The sequence below is a fragment of the Tachyglossus aculeatus genome, chromosome 6, assembly GCF_015852505.1.
Source record: "Tachyglossus aculeatus isolate mTacAcu1 chromosome 6, mTacAcu1.pri, whole genome shotgun sequence".
Classification (NCBI taxonomy): Eukaryota; Metazoa; Chordata; class Mammalia; order Monotremata; family Tachyglossidae; genus Tachyglossus; species Tachyglossus aculeatus.
Window position 1 is genome coordinate 20,642,519 of NC_052071.1, and position 27,865 is coordinate 20,670,383.

General features: G+C 44.9%; 1 long non-coding RNA gene and 1 other non-coding gene across 2 annotated transcripts in view; both read right to left on the minus strand.

Moving 5' to 3' along the window:
* Positions 1-201: 201 nt before the first annotated feature.
* The window catches only part of LOC119930049, a 125,310-nt gene continuing 97,646 nt past the window's right edge, over positions 202-27,865 (minus strand). Inside the window, exons 4-6 of the long non-coding RNA XR_005451620.1 lie at positions 3,287-3,416; positions 1,899-2,016; positions 202-290 (exon numbers count right to left, since the gene is read on the minus strand). This is a non-coding gene — a long non-coding RNA (uncharacterized LOC119930049). The remainder of the gene's footprint in view (positions 291-1,898; positions 2,017-3,286; positions 3,417-27,865) is intronic.
* Positions 17,052-17,239, minus strand: LOC119930146. Its single transcript, XR_005451636.1, has one exon. It is a non-coding gene; the product is annotated as a U2 spliceosomal RNA (small nuclear RNA).

Sequence of the window (27,865 nt, forward strand, 5' to 3'; positions counted from 1 at the left end):
AAAGAAAAACAAACAGAATCAACTTGGCCAAATTTCAGATGATTGTTCAGAATTTTTTTTAATTTGAGGAGCTTTTCTTTCATGACCTTTTCAAGAGGAGAAATGAGAAGTCTGTCACCCTGACGACACAGAGAGATTAATCGGACATGAGGAGAAGGGCTGGAAGCACTGTTCCATGCCAGGATCTTTTCCTTACCTCTTAGTCACGTGCCTTAGGTTCGGGGGCCGCACAATTTCCAACGGCTGAAGAGAAAGATCTTTGTAGGAGGGTTTCAGGAATAGTGGTGGCCCTGGAAACAAATACAGAAAGGGAGAACATCAAGAGAGGTAAAGTGTTTAATTGGGTGGGTAAGCATCGGACAGGCGAGATTTGTTATTTATTTAACAAAATAAAATAAATAGAATAAATATGTACAAGTGAAATTTCAGATGCTTTCTTGACTGTGAGCCCACTGTTGGGTAGGGACTGTCTCTAGATGTTGCCGACTTGTACTTCCCAAGCGCTTAGTACAGTGTTCTGCACACAGTAAGCGCTCAATAAATACGATTGAATGAATGAGTGAAAGAAAACGGTAAAGGAATATTCTGATCAAAGCGGAGTTAGGGGGCCATTCCCACCTGTGTGCCTTGATGCAGCCGTTTGGGAATGGAAGATATCAGATATAGGAAGGTAAAGAGCCAGCAAAATTTCCACAAGTTGCACAGAAATCCTTAATGAATCTACTGGAGACCACAGCTTTGGACTTTTGTCAAGAGTAGCGTGACCGAGCAGAAACAGCATCATCCCGGGAGTCACAGGAGCTGGGAACCTTGGGCAAGTCACGTAATTGCTCCGTGACTCAGTTTCCTCACATTTAAAGTGGGTATTAAACACCTGCTCACCTTCCTCTGGGTGACGGGGATTATCACACACTCTATCTACCTCTATCTACCTTAGAGTTTAGTACAGGCACGTAGGAAGGGCTCAATACCACAGTTATTAATCCCATTAGACTAGCTACAGAAAGGGCAGGTATGACTGCAGGCTCTTAACCCTAGAAAGTTTTAATCTCACTGTCCATCTTCAATCACAACAACTTTCTGGCCCTCTGTTAAACTCGAGAGCCTCTAAACCCATTCCCCTCGCTGCCCCCCGTAATCCCTCAACAGTAACAGGCATGCATTTCACAGATGTATTGTGACAAATTATTAGTGAATATGAAATACTCTCAGTGTAGGAGAGTAAAATTGAAATAGGCCTCACCTACCAACAACCAAAATGTTTTCCAGCCATCTTTTCTAATAGAAACGTAGCCTTTGTCGTTGAAGGATGTTTTGTGTTGAATTGGAGTACAAGGTAATCAGCATTTCCTCGTCTGAATACTAGGTCTGTTACGGCTGTTTTAAAAAGTCTTATTTTGGGTAGGAAAATGCATTCTGCTAGAGAATAATTTATACCCTCCAAGTCCTCTGGACTTCCAAGGTGCCATATGAATTGCAAGACTTAACAGTGCAAAAAAGAAAAAAAAAAGCAAACTCTTCCTTACTTGTGTATTTCAATACTCAAAGTTTCAGGTACCTATTTTAAAACAGAAATGATTAGTTCCTTCTTCCAGAAATGTTTATGAAATCCAAGCAGCTCTGTCAAATAGCTTTGGTTGATAAAACTTTACACAGCACAAGGATTATAAAACTTCTGTGTTTAAAACTGCCATTCTTGGTCGTCTTTTTTATTCGAAGGCATCAAAACAAAACCAGCTGCTTTGAAGCATAAGATTTCTGGTAAGCTAAGCGTCTTCTGCAAAATTGATTTTCCTATGTTCAATGGTCCTGGTGCCTGAGTCTGATGAATTACCCTGCTAGTGAAACGCAATTTCTACTACATCAACAAATAGTTGCTAAAAGGCTGTAAGACTTACTCTGTTCCTACAACAAAAGCTTCCATCTCCGGCTCATTAATCCTCTTAAGTGAGATTCAAAAGATGGAGAAAGTTCCAGTTGGCCTTATCCCATTTTTAACTATTTCCTGGTGATTCCCTACAAAACAAAAGGGGGGGAAAAAATCAGTAAAAATCCTTTTGGGTCACAAGTAATCGGGGAGTCCAGGACATGCTATAGGAAAATTGTAGCTCTCATTAAACTTCTCTTATTCTGAGAATAAGTCCCGGATGGCAATATAGCAAACTGGTGTAGCATATTGCATCGTATTTGAACAAGACCAAAATAACACCGCCACCATGGAGAAAATGCCATACTTAAGGGTAAATCATGATACATTACCCTTGCATTCACCAATAAAAGAATGATTCAAAGACTGCCACCTTTCCTTGTTTGGGAATTGTCAAAAGGAAGACGAAGAGCTATGTGGGCGACCATATTGTACATTAACTTGGGGAAGAAAAAAAAGAGAATAAAGAAAAAGAGTCCATTCAAGAGAAAGGACAGTAACTCACTTCCAGGCAGGACTCTAGACCATAAGCTCCCCTTCTAGACTGTCTGCTCCTCCTAAACTGGGTACATGCCTACCAACTCTTCGTACTCTCCCAAGCGCTCAGTACAGTGCTCTGCACACAGTAAGCACTCATTAAATACCTACTGACTGAATCCTTTGGGACAAAGAAGAGCCACGACAATACCAGCACCACCAAGCTGAAGGCTCTGATTTACTTGGAAGCACTTGTTTCAGCTGGCACATTTTATGAAGTGCACAATGACGGAATAATAACGCTTCCGCCACATCTGGTTATCCACCGGTGGCCGCCTCATAAGCTAGACTTGGTACTCGGCACGATGATCACAAGATTAATATAATGCAAAGATTAATAAGACGGCCGGCGACACTTTCTAACGTACAAGAACTGGACCAGATATGCCGATCCAATCACCCACCCCAATCTCTGCCCATTTCCTACTGGGCTGGAGTTTGGGGATCTTCTGGAACGTGGGGACGGTCTTCTTGGTGTCCGACTTGGTTGGCTGCCATTTACGGGTACTAGTCATCTGCCATCAAAGGGTGACAATCCCAGTAACTGATCCGAATCTGCTGGAGTGGGTCTTAGCTCTCAGACTACAGCCAGTTTCAGCACAACCCAACATAAAAACTGAACGCCTTCCGAGCACATTTCCAACAGTAACAATGCTACGTCTCTCTCACCTTGATGCCAGAATTCAGGGCTTGCTGCTAGGCTGAGCTTATGACCTTGGCAGCCACGGGGCAAAAATCCCGCCACTGATTACTTATCGCCTTTCCTACATCCACCCTGTACTGAGCAGCGAGATTTCAGCTCAGTCACTGTTCCCGTCTTACCTACTGCGGCAGTGACGCCGGGGCTCTTCACAGTCTCTACGGAACACAAAGGGAGCGAGCTTCATCAAACACAGGGTCATCGGGCTGAAGCGTCGATTTCATTTTCAATTCACCATCTTGGCAAGATGCACTGATAGGGAACAAGAAAAAAACAAACCAACAAAAAAGAGAGGGTTAAGGGGGAATAGAACCCCTTTCACTTGGGGTTTCTGGACTGAGGAGCTCGATATCATGACCTCTTTCTGTAGCACTGAAAACGGAGTTGCATGCTCTGTTATTTAAAAATATCAGATCCCGATGAACACGGCTTAACTACAGTTACCATGCAAGATACTCTAAACTTTATCTCAACTGCAAGGGTTTGCAGTTCTTCCGGACAATTCCGGCCTCCCGTGGTAATCCCACACGGTACAAAGTAAGAATAGCCGCATGATGCTCAGAGGCGTTTCCCGTTGAGTCTCGCAGTGGCTTCCTTTGGGGGGGCCGAGGGGTTGACATCAGTGAGACAGAACGGGATGTGAATAGCACAGTGCACGGCAAACAGGGGAAAATTATGCCTGCCAATTCTATTGTACTGCAGCCATAATACTAATAACAAAATTAGTAACAAATTACTAAGCAAGGCAGTGTGGCCTAATGAAAACAGCATGGGCCTGGGATTCTTAGGACCTGGGGTCTAATCCACCCGTTGTCTGCTGTGTGACCTCAGGCAAATCACCTAACTTCAACGTGCCACAGTTCCTGCAATTACAAAATGGGAATTCGATGTCTGCTCTCCCGCCTGCTTGGACTTGGACTGTGAGCCCCATGTTGAACCTGTTGATCTTGTATCTACCCCCAACAAAGTATAGTGGTTGACACAAAGTAAGCACTTAAATACCACAGCTATCATCATTATTAGTATACAAGAAAATCAGTACAATGTTTTACTTTCCCAAGCCCTTAGTACAATAGTCTGCACCACTAATACTCAATACCACTGACTGATCAACTGATCATCAGTGGCTGACAGAGGATGAAGCACTACGCTAAGCACTTGGTTAAAAAAAAAAACAACCCACCACAAAGAAGTGATGTGCCCCTGCCTAAAAAGGAACTTGCATTCTAAGGGGGGGGGAAAGACTTTCAAAATATCCACATTAGGATAATCCAAAGCAATAAGTGATTGAATAACTGAGTCACATCTATAAACATGCACCGAGGATCGCTGTCCATGAATACATATGGGCTACAAAGGACTGATGGGTTTGTAGAGCTGGTGATGTAGGGACTTAGTGGGGATTTCACACTGATTGCACACTGGTTGTCGGCAGGGAACGTGTCTACCAACTCTGTTGTGTTCTACTCTCCCTGGCACTCAGTACAGTAAGCACTCAATAAATACCATTGATCGAGTGATAGGGGAGGTGGACTGAATGATTTAACAAGTCACTCTTCAGCTTTTAAGCCTGTGGCAATACTTGCCTGGCTCAACATTAATCCATTTAAGAAATCCACTGGCTTCCTCAAGATGCTCAGTTTGCGATCTCACTTCTAGCGTAAGAAGCAACAGGCCGTTGATGGGCAGCAGTTTGGCGATTCGCTGTGCTGGGCGTGGAAAATGCCATCCGGGCTTGAGCTTTCCGGGACTGTTGTTTCCTGACTGGCCTGGGAATCTGAATGATTGACAGAGGCCCACTCATGAAGCCATCTCCACCCATCCCCTACCAACCTACGGCGGCAGCAGCCTAAGAGGACAAAGGTTTCGGAGGGTAGCGGTTTGAGATGAACTATGAAAATCCAGCCAACGCGGAGACACCTGGGTCCTTGGAGGGGGTTCGGAGGGGTCCAGCCGTATAGCTCAACTGCCGCCGACTTTGGAAGCCCCAAGGATAGGGCTTACCCCTTTACAGATTCAGGCTGGCCCGATGAAGGCCCGTTCCACGACTGCTCCGTAGATTCAAGCACGTGCTGGTACCGGACTATCCTGAGAGACCTTTCCTTTTTCCAACACAAACAGCTGAAATACGAGTCCCAGCCTTGCTTCTGCAGTTAGAAAATAGATATGGGCCTCTTGTTAGCACTATTAGTTTTTTAGGTGGAGCCTGAAAGGATGCAAACTAGAAGGGCTGAAGGGTGTTCTTCAGTTACAGCTTGCTTCCTTTCCCAGATGCACACATTCATTCATTCGTATTTATTGAGCGCTTACTGTGTGCAAAGCATTGTACTAAGCGCTTGGGAAGTACAAGCTGGGAACATATACCGTACTACTGAGCATTCAGTTCCGCCTACCGAACTACCACTCCCAACATGCCCCGTGGGGGAGCCGCGGCCAGTTTGCGGAGCGCGGAGGGCACGGGAGGCGGATGTTCAAGGTGTTTTCTCATTCATAATGGTAGTAATTATGGCATTTGTTATGTACCTGTAACCGCTCCCCGTGAGGTGTCGCATAGAGAACACGGAGACCCCAACCTCGCTCCAAATCAGGTTCCTTTAATCCCATTCCCTCCCGAAAGAGTTTACCACTCAACCAAGTGTCAAGGCACTGAGAGGTTCCACATACTGTATTCGGGCATCTGACCCGGGCTGGATTATAACACATCCTTGCATTTGAATGTGCCTGTTTCGCCCTGTCAAATACATCTACATTCCCACTAAAAGAATGGTAATATTGTAATTAATACTGGTATTTCTCATTAATGTTGATGCCCCCTTAAGCAGAAGGATTACAAGAATATAACCAGAGAACTTAACTGCTTTTCAACATAGCACCAGGGAAGAAAACTACAGCTTTTGGGAACAAAATATTCAAAATAATAATAAAGAAAATACTGGATCTTTCATTCATTAATTCATTCAATCGTATTTATTGAGCGCTTACTGTGTGCACAGCACTGTACTAAGCGCTTGGGAAGTACAAGTTGGCAACATATAGAGACGGTCCCTACCCAACAGTGGGCTCACAGTCTAGACGGGGGAGACAGAGAACAAAACAAAGCATATTAACAAAATAAAATAAGTAGAATAAGATCTTGCATCACCAATAAAAATGATCCTTTTCCGCCCATCGGTATCAGCAGCCGATTTGATTACATTTGTTTGGCCATGTGGGCATAAAGCGTGCTTACTGTCCTCAGTTAATCGCTATTTTTTCTGAAATATTGTTAGTCTGGGAGATTGCTTTGGGAAGTCTAATAAAATACACATTTCGGAGCAAAATGAACCTTTTAAAAAGTTAGTCTTCTCAGACCAACCAAGCAAATAATATTCCCTTTCCCCATTTCAGAGGCTGCTACTATCAAAAAAATGGACAAAAAATGGACTAGTCCATCCCATCGGCCCAAGAGCTTGGGCAAGCCCCTCAACCCGCCCTCTCCTCTCCGGCCCATTCCCGGGCTGGTCCGTAGGGTGGGACCATTCTGCGAGTCACATCCGCTGCTACAAAGGGTCGACCGTGGCTCAGGAGCCAGAAGTTGCCATCCCCTTCTCCGGGGGCTCTTTCTGATAGAAACCCTGGCTATCACGGGATGGGCTGGGCACAACCATGAAGGAATGGGTGGAGAGTCCCGGCTGAAGATGCAGCTTGAGTTTGAGGCACTTTCTCCCAACGGGGAACCCGAAAGTTGCCAGTTTAGAAAAGTACCTGAGTGGAAAAGAGGGACGTGGAAGCAGGGACCGGGCCCCGGGGCACAATTCGTGACGGCTCTGTTCAGAGTTGCGAATGCTGAAGTTGACACTAAAGAATCAGGAAGATGCTTCCCACCACATACAGGATGATGAAGAATAGCTTAGAAATCAATCAGTGAAATGTGAGCACTTACTGTGTGCACGGTACTGTACTAAGCGCATGGGAGAGCACACTACAACTGAGTTGGTAAATACATCCCCTGCCCAACAGATGCTTACAGTCTGGGGGTGGGGGTGGGGGGGAGACAGACATTAATATTAAAAAATTAGAGATATATATGTAAGTATACAGGCCCAGCTCCAAGTGCATAGGTGATGCAGAAGGGAAAGGGAGTAAGAGGAAAGAGGCATCTTGAAGGAATTGTGATTTCCATATGGCTTTGAAGATGGGGAGAGTGGTGGTCGGTCATACATGGAGAGGGAAGGAGTTCCAGGCCGGAGGAAGGACGCGGGCAAGGAGTCGGCAACGAGACGGACCAGCCACCGAGGACACCTGGTTCACCGGCTAGTCCACGGGCGGCTTTGGCAAACTGGAATAACCTGGAAATTTCTCCATCAATCCCCAGGTGGACGGGACGGATTTTTCTTAACTGTCATTTCAAACCATCCGGGAACGTTTTTATGCCCCTCGCACATCCGAGTGCTAAGCTTAGCTCAGCCGGATGTCGCTCTTTGCATCTTTCAGGATAACACCCTTCAAAGGCTGTGCACTTGAAAAGAGATGTTTCTGGTCCTGGAGATGACTCCAGAAAAATCTGAAACTTCCCCAGACTCCTCAGCCATAGTCTGGCTTGCCCTCTTTCCCAAAGAATGAACCGTCATGGGGCCCTCGGTAGACTGGGCCCCTGACTTTTGGCCCCGATTTGTCTATTTCTACTTCAGCTTCCCCTCTGGGAAATGGAATAAAATGAAAAAATTACACATTGGCACGCTTGTGTGTGTGTGAAAGATAACTAATGTCAAGGGTTACAGTGACCTCGGGAAAGGTATGCTATCAGTTGACACAGGTACCGCGACAGGCCCCACAGTCTACGTATTAATTCCCCCTCCCCATCCGCCTTACCTCCTTCCCCTCCCCACAGCACCTGTATATATGTATGTATGTTTGTACATATTTATTACTCTATTTTACTCGTACATATTTATTCTATTTATTTTATTTTGTTAATACGTTTTGTTTTGTTGTCTGTCTCCCCCTTCTAGACTGCGAGCCCGCTGTTCGGTAGGGACTGTCTCTATGTTGCCAACCTATACTTTCTAAGCGCTTAGTACAGTGCTCTGCACACAGTAAGCGCTCAATAAATACGATTGAATGAATGAATGGATGGATGAAAGAATCCCCCCTTCCTCTCCCCCCTTACCCCTCCCCCCCCCCACACCTTACCTCCTTCCCCTCCCCACATCACCTGTATATATGTTTGTACGGATTTATTACTCTATTTTATTTGTACATATTATTCTATTTATTTTATTTTGTTAATATGTTCTGTCTTCTTGTCTCTCTCCCCCTTCTAGACTGTGAGCCCGCTGTTGGGTAGGGACCGTCTCGAGATGTTGCCAACTTGGACTTCCCAAGCACTTAGTCCAGTGCTCTGCACACAGTAAGCGCTCAATAAATACGATTGAACGAATGAACGAACGACTGTGAGCCCGTTGCTGGGTAGGGACCATCTCTATCTGTTGCCGATTGTACCTCCCAACAGCTCTGCACACAGTAAGCGCTCAATAAATATGACAATGAATCAATGAACAAACGACTGTGAGCCCATTGTTGGGTAGGGACCATCTCTATCTGTTGCTGATTGTACTTCCCAACAGCTCAGCACACAGTAAGCGCTCAATAAATACGACTGAATGAATGAATGACAAGCCCTGCAGACACTTAAGTTCCTTGTGGGTGGGGATCGTATCTACCAACTCTGTTGTATTGTACTTCCCAAGCGCTTAGTACAGTGCTCTGCACACAGTAAGCGCTCAATAAATACGATTGATTGATTGATTGATTTCCCAAGTGCTTAATCGAGTGCTCTGCTCACAGCAAGCTCTCCTCACTAAATACCACTGATTGACTGACATAGTAAGCGCTTAACAAATACCAACATTATTATTATTATCCACCTAGGCATCAAAGAGGTGGTCCTTACTATTGGCTTCAAAGCACTCAATCAGCTCTCCCCCTCCTACCTTACTCTCCTTGATTTCTTAGGGAAGCAGCGGAGCTCAGCGGAAAGAACATGGGCTTTGGAGTCAGAGGTCATGGGTTCAAATCCCGGCTCCGCCAATTGCCAGCTGTGTGACTTTGGCCAAGTCACTTCACTTCTCCGTGCCTCAGTTACCTCATCTGGAAAATGGGGTTTAAGACTGTGAGCCCCCCGTGGGACAACCTGATCATCTTGTAACCTCCATAGTAAGAGCACTTAACAAATGCTATTATTATTATTATTATTACTACAACTCTGCCCTATCCCTTCCCCTCCCCACAGCCCTTGTGTATATTTGTACATATTTACTGTTCTATTTATTTTATTAATGATGTGACTATAGCTATAATTCTATTTCTTCTGATGGCATGGACACCTACTTGTTCTGTTGTCTGTCTCCCCCTTCTAGACTGAGCTCGTTGTTGGGTAGGGGCCGTCTCTATATGAGGCCGATTTGTACTTCCCAAGCGCTTAGTCCAGTGCTCTGCACACAGTAAGCGCTCAATAAATACGATTGAATGAATGATGAACTGGCAAGTAAGGTATCCCGATCTCACAGCAGCCTGTCCGGTCTAGCAAACGTCCTGCTTGGGGCCATGATGGTGGTGGGGGTTGGCGCCAACTACGGAAGCAGCAAAAATCCTGGGAAGCCAGTGACCGTGCAGCACTGGGCACGGCGGCTGGAGGTGGCAAGTTCCGGGTCTGAAACAATTTGGTGATATTTCAGAGATCAGCCAATAAGCGCTTAGTCCAGTGCTCTGCACACAGTAAGCGCTCCATAAATACGATTGAATGAATGAACAGGGGACATCACATGCACTACCGGTAACAGGCCTGGGATACTGAAACGCTGAAACACGAAAGATCAGTGGAGGGGAGAATCAATCAATCAATCAATCGCATTTATTGAGCGCTTACTGTGTGCAGAGCACTGTACTAAGCACTTGGGAAGTACAAGTTGGCAACATATAGAGCCAGTCCCTACCCAACAGTGGGCTCACAGTCTAAAAGGGGGAGAAAGAGAACAAAACCATACTAACAAAATAAAATAAATAGAATAGATATGTACAAGTAAAATAAATAGAGTAATAAATATGTACAAACATATATACATATATAAAGGTGCTGTGGGGAAAGAAAGAAGGTAAGATGAGAGGGATGGAGAGGGGGACGAGGGGGAGAGGAAGGAAGGGGCTCAGACTGGGAAGGAGGGGCCATTACTAGACATCAAGAGACCTGGGTTTGGGTCCCACTTCTGCCAATCGATTGCTTGGTGACCCACGGCAAATCCCTTAACCTCTCCAGGCCTCGGTTTCCTCATCTGAAAATGGCGCTAGGATACGCTGTGAGTCACATGAGGGAAAGGGACTGTGTCCCATCTAAAAACCTCAACTCTACCCCTGCGATTGGCACAAAGTAAGCACTTAGGCGTGGCTCAGTGGAAAGAGCCCGGACTTTGGAGTCAGAGGTCATGGGGTCAAATTGGGTCTGCCAATTGTCAGCTGTGTGACACTTCACTTCTCTGGGCCTCAGTTACCTCAACTGGGAAATGGGGATTAAGACTGTGAGCCCCCTGTGGGGCAACCTGATCACCTTTGCACCTAGTAAGCACTTAATAAATACCATTATTATTATTATAATTTACTGTTTTTACAAGGCTGGACTTTCGTTTTGGTATAAATCATTTTCAGGCCACGGGATACAGTGACCCCTTAAGAAATTGGCAGCTGCGGCCCACTTTGTGACGTAGCAGCAGCAGGCCAAGACCCCAGGAGCCACGGATGCTGCCTCTTCCAACCGCGGAGCTCTGCCAACTGGACGGGCCGTTGGAGCCAGAACTCCAGGAAGGCAGCGGTGGCACCTACTGAACGTAACAGCTGCTGCTCAGCTCCACTTCAAATGGGTCTGTGTGCATTAGACATTGTGTGTTTGTGTGTGCCCCTAAGTGTGGGGCCATTTCTCGTCCACGTAGGCTATTTCCTGACGGGACAATGGTCAAGCGAGTCTGCTGCTCTTCGGGTTGCCTGCTTCCCTGTGGGTGTTGCCTCTTCCTCTATCTTCCTTACCCACATCATCCTCCCTCCCACAATAAAACATGTCCCAACTTCCCTCTGGGAAGATCACACCGTAGAGCAACTATCCCACATTCCACGTAGGGATCAAGAATATGTGGGAACTTGAAAATAGTGCTAGGGACCCACAGTGAGACCTTGTTAACTACAGGTGCTCTGCAACTCTAATGATTACATACATCATTTCCTAAGAAGCACTTACACGTAATTTTAAAATCTCTGGAGTTCAAAGAACACGCAATTCCACCACCTAATTTTCTGCTCTGATTTAAGGCTTTCGCATTAAAACATTTTTCTGTTACTATTATATAGCTAATAACCGCTGTCTACCAGCTGTTTTGGCTCTTTTTTAAAAAAAAAACAGCATTATTACCTTCATTATGACCATCTATTAAGCGGTGGCACTGGAAATGAAAAAGAATCCTGAAAAGTTACGGAAGCATTGATTTTAAGCAAAAAAAAAAGAAAGACTCGAAAACAGGACAAATATCTGTACTGAGTATACAAATCTCTCAACTCTTCTAAATGAGAAACCTGAGATTCCAGTGGCTCCGGAGTCTGCCGCCAAACGGCTCATCGCCGACTGTGTCGGCAGATTTTTAGAAAATCATTGACAATATTGCAGGAGGGCAGGCGACATTTTAATTAGCAATTTATTTATTCAAGGGAGATGTTTAAAGATTGAAGCACAAAAGAAACATTCTGGGGCCTGTAACATGCTCGCTTTGGAGCCCAGCCCTCCGTGTTCGATGATGACGTTAGGTTACTGGGGGTGCGATCCTATCCTCGTCGTGTGGCTGAGTTTTGAACAGAATTGCCAAGTGGAGCACTGCACTCTTGGTCTCAGCTTCCCTGGAGCAAACCTACCATTCAGCACAAGTTGACTGTCGGGGACGTACTCGGGGCTAGAAACCACTAGACCCATTCTTTTAACCCAGATCCTTTTTCTAGGAAACGGACACGTCACCCCCTCCGTGACTAACTCAGGGTCTCTCAGGCTTTTACCTCAGAGCCGCGCTTCCTCCTTCCGATGTGGTTGCCCCGACAATACAGTCTAGGCCAGTTGTATTTGAGGACACAATCCTGTGCAGACCCCAGGGTCCAGGCCAGTCACGTTGCGGGCACAACTGAATCAGAAAACTACTCCTTTTAGACTGTGAGCCCACTGTTGGGTAGGGACTGTCTCTATATGTTGCCAATTTGTACTTCGCTTAGTACAGTGCTCTGCACACAGTAAGCGCTCAATAAATACGATTGATGATGATGATTCCTAACCTGCAGAAGTAGCGTGGCTCAGTGGAAAGAGCCTGGGCTTTGGAGTCAGAGGTCATGGGTTCAAATCCCAGCTGCGCCACCTGTCAGCTGGGTGCCTTTGGGCAAGTCACTTCACTCCTCTGGGCCTCAGTGGCCTCATCTGTAAAATGGGGATGAAGACTGGGAGCCCCCCGTGGGACAACCTGATCACCTTGTAACCTCCCCAGCGCTTAGAACAGTGCTCTGCACATAGTAAGTGCTTAATAATAAATGCCATCATCATAACTTCAGACTAACTTCAACTGGTGGTGTTTATTGAGCACTCACCACATACTGGATACTTGGGAGAGTACAACAGAGTTGGAAGACATGTTCCCTGCCCACGAGGAGCTTACAGTCTAGAGGAGGAGACAGACGGTAAAATAAACTCTGTGCTGTGGGTGGGGTGCACATAAAGTGCCAAAAGGGCCTGCACCCTGGGGTCTGCACAGGATTGTGTCCTCAAATACAACTGGCCTAGACTGTACTGTCGGGGCAACCACATCGGAAGGAGGAAGCGGGGCTCTGAGGTGAAATCCTGACAGACCCTACATTAGTCATAGAGGGGGTGATCGGTCAGTTTCCTAGAAGAAAGGATCTGGGTTGAAAGAATGGTTCTAGTGGTTCAAGCACTTAGTACAGTGCTCTGCACACAGTAAGCGCTCAATAAATACGACTGACTGATTGATAGTGGTTTCTAGCCCCGAGCCCGTTCCCGATAGTCAAACTCGGTAGACTTGAGCTGAACGGTAGGTTTGCTCCAGTCCATTTCAGACCAAGAGGGCAACGCTCCACTTAGCAATTCTGTTCAAAACTATGCCTGTTCTGGGCAGCGATCTCCATGGCTAACCTTCTTGGGAGTTTTCGGTTTCCAATATTCCAGCCTTAAATCCAAGGACCAGACAAATCAACAGTGCAACTGAGGGAGTGTCTCTGAAAGGTTCCATGGGGGCCCAATTTTTCCTCTCTATTCATGTGCCGTGCAGCACAACCCCTAAGAAGTTGTGGTAATTCCTGATGGTAGTCTGCCCAAATATCCCAGGTAGCCAAGAATCCTGCCTGCAATAAATAATAAATCTGGTATTCGTTAAGTGCTTACAACGATACTGGAGTAGATACAATCATGATTAGACACCATCCCCATCCCACAAGGGGTTTGCAGCCTAAGGGGGAGGAAAAACAGGTATTTAATCCCCATTTAACAGAGGAGGAAACTGCGGCCGAGAGAAGTTAAGTGATTTACTCCAGGTTGCAGAACAGGCAAATGGTAGAACTGAGATTAAAAGCAGGTCCAAAGACCCCCAGACCCAAGCTCAGTGGGCTATTCTAGCCAAGCTGCTTCTCTACCCTCAATCCTACAAGTTGCCCCAACACTCTTCTAACTATGCCACTGGTGAACATTTCCAGATGACTGATATTTAAAGTGGGTCTCTTTGGATATCTCCTCAACTTCCTCCCAATCAGTCATTTACTGAGCACTTTCTATGTGCAGAGCACTCTTCCAAGTGCTTGAGAGAGTATAATTCAAGAGAATAAGCAGATATGTTCCCTGCTCATGCTTAGTTTACTTCTATCCACTTGGATCTGTACTCTTTGGGTAGTTGGTATTCACCCCACCCACAGCCCCAACACACTTATGTACTTTGTGGCTCAGTGGAAAGAGCCAGAGGTCATGGGTTCTAATTCCGGCTCTGCCTCTTGTCAGCTGTATGACGTTGGGCAAGTCGCTTCACTTCTCTGTGCCTCAGTTCCCTCATCTGTAAAATGGGGATTAAGACTGTGAGCCCCCCGTGGGACAACCTGATCACCTTGTATCCTCCCCAGCGCTTAGAACAGTGCTTCGCACATAGACAGTGCTTAACAAATGCCATCACTATTATCCACAATTTATTTATTTACATTGATGCCTGTCTCCCCCTCTAGACTGCAAGATCATTGTGGACAGGGAACACGACTACCAACTCTGTTGCAATGTACTCTCCTAAGGGCTCAGTGCAGTGCTTTGCAAACACTGAGCACTCAGTAAATACCACTGATTTACGGATTAATATCACTGAAAAGTGAAGACAGCCGAAGTGGAATTTGACATTTCTCACTCTTCCATTGAGGATTTGACCAACGTCTTCGCGTCTCTAGGAAGAAACACGTTTTCCCAAGGAATTGCATGTGAATGTTTTAATTCCAGGAGTCACCGAGCAGGATGGCTGTGCAGCCGTTAACACCAACTACTCCCTACCAGCCCAGAGGTGGTGGTATGCCTCCTGTCAATAAAGGACCATTTGCTAACATTTTCTTCGCGACTCCGTACTCAATCAACTGCGGCAGCTCCCCCTCCTGCGCCTACTGCTTTCAAGGAACTTTTTAAGCATTAATTAATCCCCATTATGACCGTGGAGTGATGCTCTTATCTCCTCCAACCAGAGGTAAAGTGAGTCTACAAGTGATCGGAGAGAGGCAATCAACACAAGAAGGAAAGCAAACCTCTTTACGTGGCCCCTTCAAACCCATGCACTGAAATTCCCAATGTGGAATTTGCTTGGGGGTCAGAGGTTAGCCAGAGAGGGAAAGAAAAAAGTGAAGAAGGGGGCGGGGGGGGATGAAGGAAAAGAGAGCAGGATGGAAAGCGGGGAAGGAAGTCCAAAGAATGAGGAACATAATAAGGAAAAGGAGGGAAGGGGAGGGAAAACAAAACATTATGCTTTTTATTTTAGATGACAGCAAGGACAGGGAGCTCCTGGCCAGACAAGTGCGTATGGCTAAAAGGACTAGCCCCCTATGGCAGTCACCTATGTAACAGTCCCTACAGACTTTCCTGTGTCTATCTCTCCCAGGACCGTGGTTAGATTCCTGGTATCCAAATCTTACTAAAAAGCCTCAGCTTTTTTCATTTTGTTTTTTTTTAATGGTATTTGTTTAGCGCTTCCTGTGTGTCAAAGACTATTCTAAGCATGGGGTAGATACAAGTTAATTAGGTTGGACAATCCCTGTCCCGCACGGGGCTCACAGTCTAAGTCGGAGGGAGAACAGAACTGAGGCACAGAGAAGTTCAGTGATTTGCCCATGGTCGCTCAGAAGGCCACTGGCAGATCTGGGATTAGAACCCAGATCCTCAGACTCCAAGGCCCGTGGTTTTCCCAGTAGGTCCGGCGGTTTCTCCGTTCAAGTGCGAACAACCCCCTCTTCGACTGTTAGGTCAGTGGTGCTCTGATTTTGTCCACTTTGTCAGTCGTGGGAGTAGGTAGGAGTTAAAAGTGCAGAAAGCCACACGTCAGTCCAGCTCAGCCCAGGGTAAAAAAAAGGTGAACCTGGTTAACGCCAATGGGTGGGATAAGCATTTGGGGAAGGAGGGTTGGGGCAGGCTTGAGGGGTCAGAGAGACTTGTTCAATTGATTGGTCAATCAATCAATCAATCGAATTTATTGAGCGCTTACTGTGTGCAGAGCACTGTACTAAGCGCTTGGGAAGTACAAGTCGGCAACACATAAATCCCAGCCAGGCAAAAGGAAGTGAGTTTATGAGAGGTGTGAACCCGGGTGGATCCACAGCTGTGACGTGCAGATCAGACGTGTGTGATGACATGACGTGCGCAGAGCGGCACGCCCTGGCGTCACATGAGTTTCTGCCCGCAAAGAACAGATGATAACTAAACCACACACCTCTCTGACACTTTCCTTTCAAGCGGTTGGCCCGGGGAGAAAAACGTCCCAGTACAAATGTCTGTACTCTGGCAGAAAAAATAAAAAGCACCATCTAAAACTGCTATGTAAATTGCTCCCACAATTACTTCTAAAATGGCCAAATTGGAACATCCGAGAATGATCTGACATGTTTTTTTGACCATTCCTGCCCCTTCTGGAACAGTTTCAGCTTGTTTTGTAACCTGCGTGCCACTGGTGGGCATTAATGAGATTAAAGACCATGTGATACGGGATTTTTGCCGCTGAAGAAAACACGGCCTTCATCGGAGTTAGACGGAGTCTCCCCCTGCCTTCACCTTGCAAATATGCTCTCTTGCAGACATAAAGGGCACTGAAGTTTCAGGATTGGGTTTAAAATAAGCACCACGGTTTTAGCAGCCTAATTAGAGGCTTTTCGTTTAAGGATCTAAAGAACCACATACTGAGATTTGTACGCGCTGCCTGTCTCCTAATAGTCTAGGCGGCAATGGGGCCAGTGGTACCAACAGAAATAAATGCGTTGCGCCTCAACAGACAAACCTTCCTTTGAAAAAATTCATTCATTCATTCACTCATTCAATCGTATTTATTGAGTGCTTACTGTGTGCAGAGCACTTGGACTAAGCGCTTGGGAAGTACAAGTCGGCAACATATAGAGACGGTCCCTACCCCACAGCGGGTTCACAGTCTAGAAGGGGGAGACAGACAACAAAATCAATCATATTTATTGAGCGCTTACTGTGAGCAGAGCACTGTACTAAGCGCTTGGGAAGTACAAGTTGGCAACATATAGAGACGGCCCCTACCCAACAGTGGGCTCACGGTCTAGAAGAAAAAATTCAATTCCCCCACGGGGGAAAGGCACCTAAGCCTGGAATTACTGCAATATCAGGCCGAGGCGTGGAGGGGACGGAGCAAGCTCCCAACCCACCTCCTTTCTCCAAAAACATGCTTAACACAGCATCTTCAAATCGAAGACGTATCAGATATTAAACTGAAAAGAACAGATACTACCCTTCAGTACAGTGCTCTGCACATAGTAAGCGCTCAATAAATACGATTGATGATCTTAGCCAAAAGGCCAAGAAGGCCAACAAAACAAAACATGTAGACGGGTGTCAAAACCGTTAGAACAAATAAGAATTATAGCTATATGCACATCTAGACTTCTAGACTGTGAGCCCACTGTTGGGTAGGGACTGTCTCTGTATGTTGCCAACTTGTACTTCCCAAGCGCTTAGTACAGTGCTCTGCACACAGTAAGCGCTCAATAAATACGACTGATTGATTGATTGATCTAGTTTCAGAACACTGACATCCAGAAATCATAACCCCAAATTCCTCCCCTCCTTCCCCCATTTTTTTCCCTAGTTCTTCATATCCTGTGCCCTTTATAAGGGAACTGTCTCCTGTTGTCGAGTCATCTCCGACCCACAGCGGCACCGCGGACACGTCTCTTCCAGAAAGCCCCGCTCTGCACCTGCAATCGTTCCGGTGGTGTATCCGGAGAGTTTTCTCGGTCCAAACACGGAAGCGGTTTTCCGTTGCCGCCTTCCGCGCAGAAACTCGCTCCCGTGCCGCTGCCGCCCAGCATGGGTGAGTTTTGACTTGTAGCAGATTGCCTTCCACTCGGTAGCCACTGCCCAAGCGAGAAATGGAACGGCTATGCCTCTACTTCATCATCATCAATCGTATTTCTTGAGCGCTTACTGTGTGCAGAGCACTGTACTAAGCGCTTGGGAAGTACAAGTTGGCAACATATACAGTCCCTACCCAGCAGTGGGCTCACAGTCTAAAAGTCGGCTCTACTTGACTCTCCCTCCCGTAGCCGAGACTAGTAGAGTACTAGAAACTCTCCAGATGCGACCCTGAGAGGGGTAAGGGAGCTGTAGGGCACGGCTAATCAAAATTACAGTGTTTTCAGGATACAGAGGGCTAAAACTTAAATGTTTAAAAATAACATAACAACTATATCACCTTTCGAAGCAGTCTCACTGGATTTTACCCCTTCAACTGTATAAAAACCAACCCAGAAACTAATGGGAATGACTTACTCCTCTCCGAGCAGTGAACTGACAACGTATTTTCACTATTATTAATGAGCTTTTCAGAAATAACACTCTCCATTAAGGTAAGCAAGACTTCTACTCCAGTGGGCTTACAATCTAAATTAGAAATGCAGTAGTATATAGAGCGCATTTTAATTACTATTAATGAGCTTTTCAGAAATAACCCTCTACATTATGGTAAGCAAGACTTCTACTCTGGTGGGCTTACAATCTAAATTAGAAATGCAGCAGTATATACAGCACATTTTAATGACTATTAATGAGCTTTTCAGAAATAACACTCTACATTAGGGTAAGCAGGACTTCTTCCCTGGTGGGCTTACAATCTAAATTAGAAATGCAGTAGTATATACAGCGTATTTTAATTACTATTAATGAGCTTTTCAGAAATAACTTAACATTCTACATTAAGGTAAGCAAGACTTCTACTCCGGTGGGCTTACAATCTAAATTAGAAATGCAGTAGTATATAGAGCGTATTTTAATTACTATTAATGACCTTTTCAGAAATAACTTAACACTACATTAAGGTAAGCAAGATTTCTACCCCGGTGGGCTTACAATCTAAATTAGAAATGCAGTAGTATATAGAGCCTCAAAACCTAAAATTGAAACTAAATGTAGGCAGGAGAAGGCAGCGAGGAATCACCTACTCCAACTGGGCGGCACCCTCGTATTCAATCAATCAATCGCATTTATTGAGCGCTTACTGTGTGCAGGGCACTGTACTAAGTGCTTGGGAAGTACAAGTTGGCAACATATTCAACATTCAATGGCGGGTCAGGATGATCAACGACAACGGTCTGGAGAGCCAATGGATGGGACCAGAAAGGAGAAGAGGAGAATGGCAGCACAATCAAGCAGCTGTTGTACCGAGAACCAAAATGTGGCACATACCACCCCGGGATGGACAAGAAAAGAGCTTTAAAGACGCGTCGCAGCACGGCCTCCGTCAATCAATCGTATTTACTGAGTATCTGCTCTTTGCAGGGCACTATACTGGGAGAGTACACTGTAACAGCATTGGTATACATGTTTCCTGCCCACAAGGAACTTACAGACTGGATGGGGAGGCAGTCATTAAAATAAAATATATATATAAATAATACATATAAAAAAATAAATGTATAAACAGATATGTACGTAAGTGCTATGGGGCTGAAGGAGGGGGGTGAATAAAAGGTGCCAATCCAAATACAGGGCAACACATGAGGGAGATGGGGGGGGATCCATCTCCCCCATCTTACCTCCTTCCCTTCCCCACAGCACCTGCGTATATGTATATATGTTTGTACATATTTACTACTTTATTTATTTATTTTGCTTGTACATATCTATTTATTTTATTTTGTTAGTATGTTTGGTTTTGTTCTCTGTCTCCCCCTTTTAGACTGTGAGCCCACTGTTGGGTAGGGAATGTCTCTACATGTTGCCAACTTGTACTTCCCAAGCGCTTAGTACAGTGCTCTGCACACAGTAAGTGCTCAATAAATATGATTGATTGATTGATTGGAGGACAGAAAATGGGAACAAGATTGTCATTAGGTAACCATGTAATGGATTAAAGGAGACAGACTAGCCAACGGAGAGAGGCCAATCTGGGACAAACCCACAGCGCATCAAGGATCTATCTTTAATTGTAAAACCTCCAGGGGAACCTGTCAATCCCACATGAGTCTTTCCACTTACATTCATACACACAGATAGGACCTCACAGGGAGGAATGGCTTTTTTTGACAATAAAGAACTCTTTTTACTGTGGGTGTATGTGGGGATGCATTTAAGCTCAGTAGGGTAGCCACTGTGTCGTAACTGCATGCAGGTTTCCACATATCTTTCCAAGTTGCAGAGAATATTTGGCAAGGCAGCATAAATAAATTATAGTGCTGCAAGAGAGTGACTATGGCCAGTGACAGTTCTTCCTTGATCCATCACCTGCTTTCCTGTTGTAGGTTTCCTCCAAACTGTAGGACATCTCCTCCTAAAGGCACCTTATACGCTCCCCCCAAAAATCGAATTCATCTTCCCTTCTCAACCTTTTGCACATCCTAAAATTTGCCATCGTTTTTGAGAACACCACCATCCTCCCTCTCCCAGAAACTCACAACCTCAGTGTCCTTCGCTCACCTCCCGTATTCGGTCTGTACCTAAATTCTCCTGGTTCTTCCTCTCGGCACTTCAGAAATCTGTCCCCTCTTCTCCATCCTTCACATCCAAAAATTTGCCACCGCCTTTGAAAACACCACCATCCTCCCTCTCCCAGAAACTCACAACCTCAGTGTCCTTCGCTCATCTCCCGTATTCGGTCTGTACCTAAATTCTCCTGGTTCTTCCTCTGGGCATTTCAGAAATCTGTCCCCTCTTCTCCATCCTTACTACCAACGCCCAGGGCTCAAGCCCTCACCCTCTCCCGGAGGGACCAATGTCACAGTGACTTCCAGAGGGCTCTTGGCGTGCTCTGCGTCCGGTAAGCGCTCGGGTACCGTTGATTGAGTCCATCACCTATCCCCTCATCACTCTATGTGCATGCAGCTTCTGGGAGTATCTTTCTAAAGTGCCAACTGGGACACGTCTAACAGATCCAGCACAACTAATTCCCAGGTTGGATGGCATGCCAACCCAAGCTGCTTGACACAGCAACTTCTGGCCTCCCAGAGAATGCCTTCCCGCCCTTCCTTGTCCAGGATGTCGCACTCCACCTGCTGCTCTTCCTATCGCTTGCAGGTAGGTCCCTTATGGCACAGAGAAGCAGCCTGGCCAAGTGGAGACAGCACAGTCCTGGGAGGAAGAAGGCTGTAGGTCCTACCCACTTATCTGCTGTCTGACCTTTGGCAAGTCACTTCACTTCTCCATGCCTCAGTCACCTCATCTGTAAAATGGAGATTAAGACTGTAAGCCCCATGTGGGCCATGGACTGTGTCCAATCTAATTAACATGAAATTGCCCCAGCGCTTAGAACAGTGCCTGCAGGGCAAACAGTAAGCGCTCAATAAATACAACTGAATGAATAACAAATACCATTAAAAAAAAAACACACAGAAGGCATCAGGGCCCCCTTCTCCTCAAGCAGTAGATTCATTCAGTCGTATTTATTGGGCACTTAATGCGTGCGTAGTGCTGTTCTGAGCACTTGGGAGGGTACAGTACAACAACTAACCGACACATTTCCTGCCCACAATGAGCTTACAGTCTAGAAGATGCTCTGAAGCAGAGGTATAAAATCTGACCACCAGAAATGTGGTCTGCAAACCTCAAGCAACAGCTCTACAGCAAGGTGAAATGCAATTCTGCCAGCCCGCTGCCAAAAAAAATATCCCATTCCGCTTTTGTCTATTTTGCACTTTTCATCATTGGGAAGAAAGAGTAAGAGCCTGATTTTGCATACGAAGCCTGAGGCGCCGTTCGGCTAGAATGCTATTCTGAGCTACCACGCTCGACCTGTGGACTCTTTTACTAATAAGGGATTTTTCTCACGGTCTTTTTAAATTTTATCACTTTAACAGAGTTGGCTTTAAAGCATTCTCTTCCATGTACTACATTTCAAACCTTCATGCTTAGAAATACAAATTCAAAACGTCAAGCATTGGAACCTTCTATAATCAAGATACTTCGACAGGTTCTATTTACCACAGAAATGGGGTAAACTAATAAAAAATGTACTGGCAAGTGTCTAGATCAAAATTACGAGGCATATTCACAGGAACGGACTCCTGAGCCCTGCACATGAAATAAACTGACGGAATTTAAAAGGAATTAACATCAAGATTTCCAGTCTATTTGCTGTCACTTTCCCCTTTTCTCATTGAAAGAGGAAGAGGCATAAACACTACGATAATGGATAGCAAGTCTGTGACCCTTTTGAATTCCAATATATTAATGTTTCCTGCTGTCTTTAATTATTCCTAGATCAGGTTACCATGGCAATTAGGCTTACTGGACAACTGTAGGTATTTCAAGGGTATTAGATTGCGTGGCGACTCTGAGGTGGCGTGGGTTTATTTAGGTCCAAATTTCAGCTAAAAAGACTGTGGTTAAAAGAAGAAAAGGCAGCTGAAGAGAAGGAACAGAAAATTCGATATGTTCAGAAAAAGAACGCAAAGGGGTGCAGAGTGGCTGAGGCCAAAAGATCCCCAAGATGCTTTTACTAAGTTTTAGGTGCTGGTGAGGAGCAACAATCAGCTTAATTCTTTTCAGAAGCCTTTCCAAAAACGATGGCAAATCTTGGGATGTGAAGGATGGAGAAGAGGGGACAGATTTCTGCAGTGCCAGGAGGAAGAACCAGGAGAATTTATCTGTGCGCTCGGAGAAATGGGAGAAGCATTAACAAAATGGCAAATGGACTATACTAGAAAATAACTTTAGTTTCTTAACGGAAACATGCTTAGCTGGGTTTATAGAACAGCCCAAAGAAATAACAGAGGTAACAGGTAGTCCAGCGGAAGGACATTTACTGACTGAGCAGCCTGGAAAAAAGCAGGGGACTGGGGGGTTATGAGACTCCCAGCTCTATCAGTGTGACCCTGGATAAGTCACTTAACTTCTGGGCTTCAGTTTTTGTACCTGTCAAATAAGGCTTCAATACCTGTGCGCTCTTCCCTTTACGGGGTAAGACCCTCGCAGAACACAAACTACTTTTGACCTAATTATATTGTACCGAGAAGCAGTGTGGCCTAGTGGAAAGAGTACAAGTCTGCGAGTCAAAGGACTCAGGGCCTGATCCTAGCTGTCACTTGCCTCCTGTGTGACCTGGGATAAATCACTTAACCGCTCTGTGCCTCAGTTTCCTCATCCGTAAAATGGAAATTCAATGCCTGCTCTCCCTCCTCCTTAGACTGTGAGCCCCAGGTGGGACAGGGACTGTCTGAACTACCTTGTATAATAGTAATAATAATAATAATGGCATTTGTTAAGCGCTTACTATGTGGCAAGCACTGTTCTAAGCACTGGGGTAGATGCAGGGTAATCAGGATGTCCCACGTGGGGCTCACAGTCTTAATCTCTATTTTGGAGATGAGTTAATAGAGGCCCAGAGATGATAAGTTCATTCATTCATTCATTTATTCAATCGTACTTATTGAGCGCTTACTGTGTGCAGAGCACTGTACTAAGCACTTGGGAAGTACAAGTTGGCAACATATAGAGACGGTCCCAAACCCAACAGCGGGCTCACAGTCTAGAAGGGGGAGACAGACAACAAAACAAAACTTAACAAAATAAAATCAATAGAATAAATATGTACAAATAAAATAGAGTAACAAATACGTACAAACATATATACATTATATACAGATGCTGTGGGGAGGGGAAGGAGGTAAGGTGGGGGGATGGGGAAGGGGAGGAGGAGGAGAGGAAGGAGTGACTTGCCCTTGTCTTCTGTGTGACTATAATAATAATAATAATAATAATAATAATAATAATAATAATAAATGCCATTATTATTATTATTATTATTGTTATTAAAGTCACACAGCAGACAAGTGGTGTAGCTGGGATTAGAACCCACGTCCTCTGACTCCCAAGCCCTCGCTGTATCTACCCCAGTGCTCCGGCATAGTGCTTGGGACACAGTAAAGGGCTGAACACAACTATTATTATTTACTTAGGAAGAGGTCAGATGATAAGTGCTGCAAGGCCAATTTAACCTCACTAATTAATTCAGACAGAAAGAAGGAATGGAGGCACAGCATGGAGGTGTCTGAAGCACAGGAAATGATAATAATGATAATAATAATAATAATATTTCCAGTCTGTAGATTCATTCATTCAATCGTATTTAGTGAGCGCTTACTGTGTGCAGAGCACTGTACTAAGCGCTTGGGAAGTCCAAGTTGGCAACACATAGAGACGGTCTCTACCCAACAGTGGGCTCACAGTCTAGAAGGGGGAGGCAGACAACAAAACAAAACAAATTAACGAAATAAAATAAATAGAATAAAGATGTACAAGTAAAATAGAGTAATAAATATGTACAAACATATACATATATATACAGATGCTGTGGGGAGGGGAAGGAGGTAAGGCGGGGGGGATGGGGAGGGGGAGAGGAAGGAATGACTTGCCCTTGTCTTCTGTGTGACTTTAATAATAATAATAATAATAATAACAAATGCCATTATTATTATTATTATTAAAGTCACACAGCAGACAAATGGTGTAGCCGGGATTAGAACCCATGTCCTCTGACTCCCAAGCCCTCGCTGTATCTACCCCAGTGCTCCGGCATAGTGCTTGGGACACAGTAAAGGGCTGAACGCAACTATTATTATTTATTTAGGAAGAGGTCAGATGATAAGTGCTGCAAGGCCAATTTAACCTCACTAATTAATTCAGACAGAAAGAAGGAATAGAGATGGTCCCTACCCAACAGCGGGCTCACAGTCTAGAAGGGGGAGACAGACAACAAAACAAAACAAATTAACAAAATAAAATAAATAGAATAAATATGTACAAGTAAAATAGAGTAATAAATACGTACAAACATATATACATATATACAGATGCTGTGGGGAGGGGAAGGAAGTAAGGCAGGGGGGTGGGGAGGGGGAGAGGAAGGAGTGACTTACCCTTGTCTTCTGTGTGACTTTAATAATAATAATAATAATAACAAATGCCATTATTATTATTATTATTATTATTATTATCATTACAGTCACACAGCAGACAAATGGTGTAGCCGGGATTAGAACCCATGTCCTCTGACTCCCAAGCCCTCGCTGTATCTACCCCAGTGCTCCGGCATAGTGTTTGGGATACAGTAAAGGGCTGAACACAACTATTATTATTTATTTAGGAAGAGGTCAGATGATAAGTGCTGCAAGGCCAATTTAACCTCACTAATTAATTCAGACAGAAAGAAGGAATGGAAGCACAGCATGGAGGTGTCTGAAGCACAGGAAATGACAATAATGATAATAATAATATTTCCAGTCTGTAGATTCATTCATTCATTCAATCGTATTTAGTGAGCGCTTACTGTGTGCAGAGCACTGTACTAAGCTCTTGGGAGGTCCAAGTTGGCAACATATAGAGACGGTCCCTACCCAAAAGCGGGCTCACCGTCTAGAAGGGGGAGGCAGACAACAAAACAAAATTAACAAAATAAAATATGTACAACCATATATACATATATACAGGATGAGGTCACTGAGGCCCAGATGAGTCCGAGCGGTTGAAATGACTCCTCCAAGGTCACGCGGCAGGTCAGTGATGGAGCCAGAACTGGCTCTGGACTCTCAGAACTCAAAGCACCGCAAGTGTGCCGATGAAAGGCAGACCGTCCCGTCCGTGGCTTCCTGATCTAAGAAGGGAGGCTTCGAAATAGGTTGCCCTGTCGGCCTTCACCCTGTTGTCTCCGGCTACAGTGCAAGAAGGGAGACTTAGAGGGGAAATGGAGGAAGAGGCTAACCGAAGAGGCCCACTCGCCGCTCTATAAGCGCCTTCGGGATTTTACCATCACCCGTGTTTTCATAACTAAGAGAAACAGTCTTCATTGAGCGCCTACGGTGTCCAGAGAACTCACCCGAGCGCTTGAGGGTACACGATGTACCAGGGTTGGCAGACGTGATCTCTGACCACAAGGAGTTTACAGTCTGGCGGAAGTGATTAATCAATCAATGGTATTTATTGAGCGCTTACTGTGTGCAGAGCACTGTACTAAGCGCTTGGGAAGTCCAAGTTGGCAATATAAAGAGACGGTCCCTACCCAACAGTGGGCTCACAGTCTAGATGGGGGAGACAGAGAATAAAACATATTAACAAAATAAAATAAATAGAATAGATATGTACAAGTAAAATAGAGTAATAGTAGACTATAAAATAGATTAGATTATAGAATAGAATAGATTAGATAATATATATTAGATTATATAATAGATTAATAATAGTAATAGATTAAGACAGCTGAACGCCCGCTAATTAATGGAAAAAAGGGTGCATCAAGTAAAAAAAAAAAAACTGTTTAATGACATGAGTCTATTCCCCTGTAGTGATAAGGCGAGGGGTAGCTGATACAAGCTCCAGGTGAGTTTTGCAAATTATGGCACATTTCTTAGTTTTAAAGGTGCCCCAGAGCCCGTTTTAATGTATGTCTAAATACATGTGTACTCCTCACTGGTCCTTAGTGAAAGAAAACTAATGGGGGACTCTTCTAATCACACGAGGAAAAGGAATGATTACGAGTTTAAATTAGAGCTCATTAATTAGTGGCACTGCTAATAGAAACAGTTAAAGTGCTGAGCGTTGCAGAATAAAGCGGGGAAGGCGGCCCGTGGGTGAGGCGGAGTGTAAGCCGGGCCGGCTTCGACAAAGAGCGGTAACAAATTGGGACGTTAAATTAGTTTTGACTGCAGTGGTGCGTGAAATTATTTCTCGTGGCATATTGCGAAGTCCTATTCCCCTGCGCGTACAGAACTTGAATAGCAACCGCCACGCTGAGAGGACTTTTCAGAAAAGTCCCCAAGCAAAGGGGTCTTCCGGACACAGAGTGAACCTCGGCCTTTGTTTCCTTCTCAAAAGACCGAATCCCCGGTAGGCTGGCTTTAGATTTAGACCAACTTTCCTGAGTAACTACTGGACTACTCTTCTATAATGGCACGCTGGGAGGGGTCAGATTTAAGTACTTCCAACGTGTCCTTAAGAACTCTAAATCCTATTCCGAACTATAGTTACAATCAAACTTGATGTGATTTGTTACATTTGTGGAACGCGGAAAGGATTGAGTGAAACTCCAACAAGAATGAGAGGGTGTGAACAAAGACTCCCAGGGTGAAGACTTTGTCAAGTCTGGATGGGGCAGGGAAGAAATAATTGCTCGATATTATCTTGTGCTCTGGCAAACTATTCTTTCCGACTGAAGAAAGCACAACGGGATGACTGGACCGACAAGCAGCAATGTTACCCATTGAGCTGATGAAGGAGAACGATTAACACACCATGGTGTCCCCCATTAACACAGAATCACTTTGTCCAACCCTTCAGCATTAAACACACACGCGCTGACAATGGCAACAAGTTAAGTGGATGTGTTTTTCTTACATCAGAATTCCAGTTTGGGAAAATTGGCATACTCCCTAAAATGGAATTAATCTATTCTCTAAGAAGCTATTCAAATCATCATCATCATCAATCGTATTTATTGAGCGCTTACTACGTGCAGAGCACTGTACTAAGCGCTTGGGAAGTACAAATTGGCAACATATAGAGACAGTCCCTACCCAACAGTGGGCTCACAGTCTAAAAGGGGGAGACAGAGAACAAAACCAAACATACTAACAAAATAAAATAAATAGAATAGATATGTACAAGTAAAATAAACAGAGTAATAAATATGTACAAACATATATACATATATACAGGTGCTGTGGGGAAGGGAAGGAGGTAAGAAGGGGGGGATGGAGAGGGGGAAGAGGGGGAGAGGAAGGAAGGGGCTCAGTCTGGGAAGGCCTCCTGGAGGAGGTGAGCTCTCAATAGGGCCTTGAAGGGAGGAAGAGAGCTAGCTATTCAAATGAAAGCTAAGCTATTCAAATGAAACTATTTATCACTCGGAGTAAAAATACCATGGGTTAAGCAAGTTTTCTACTTAAAATACAGCCCAAAGTAAACC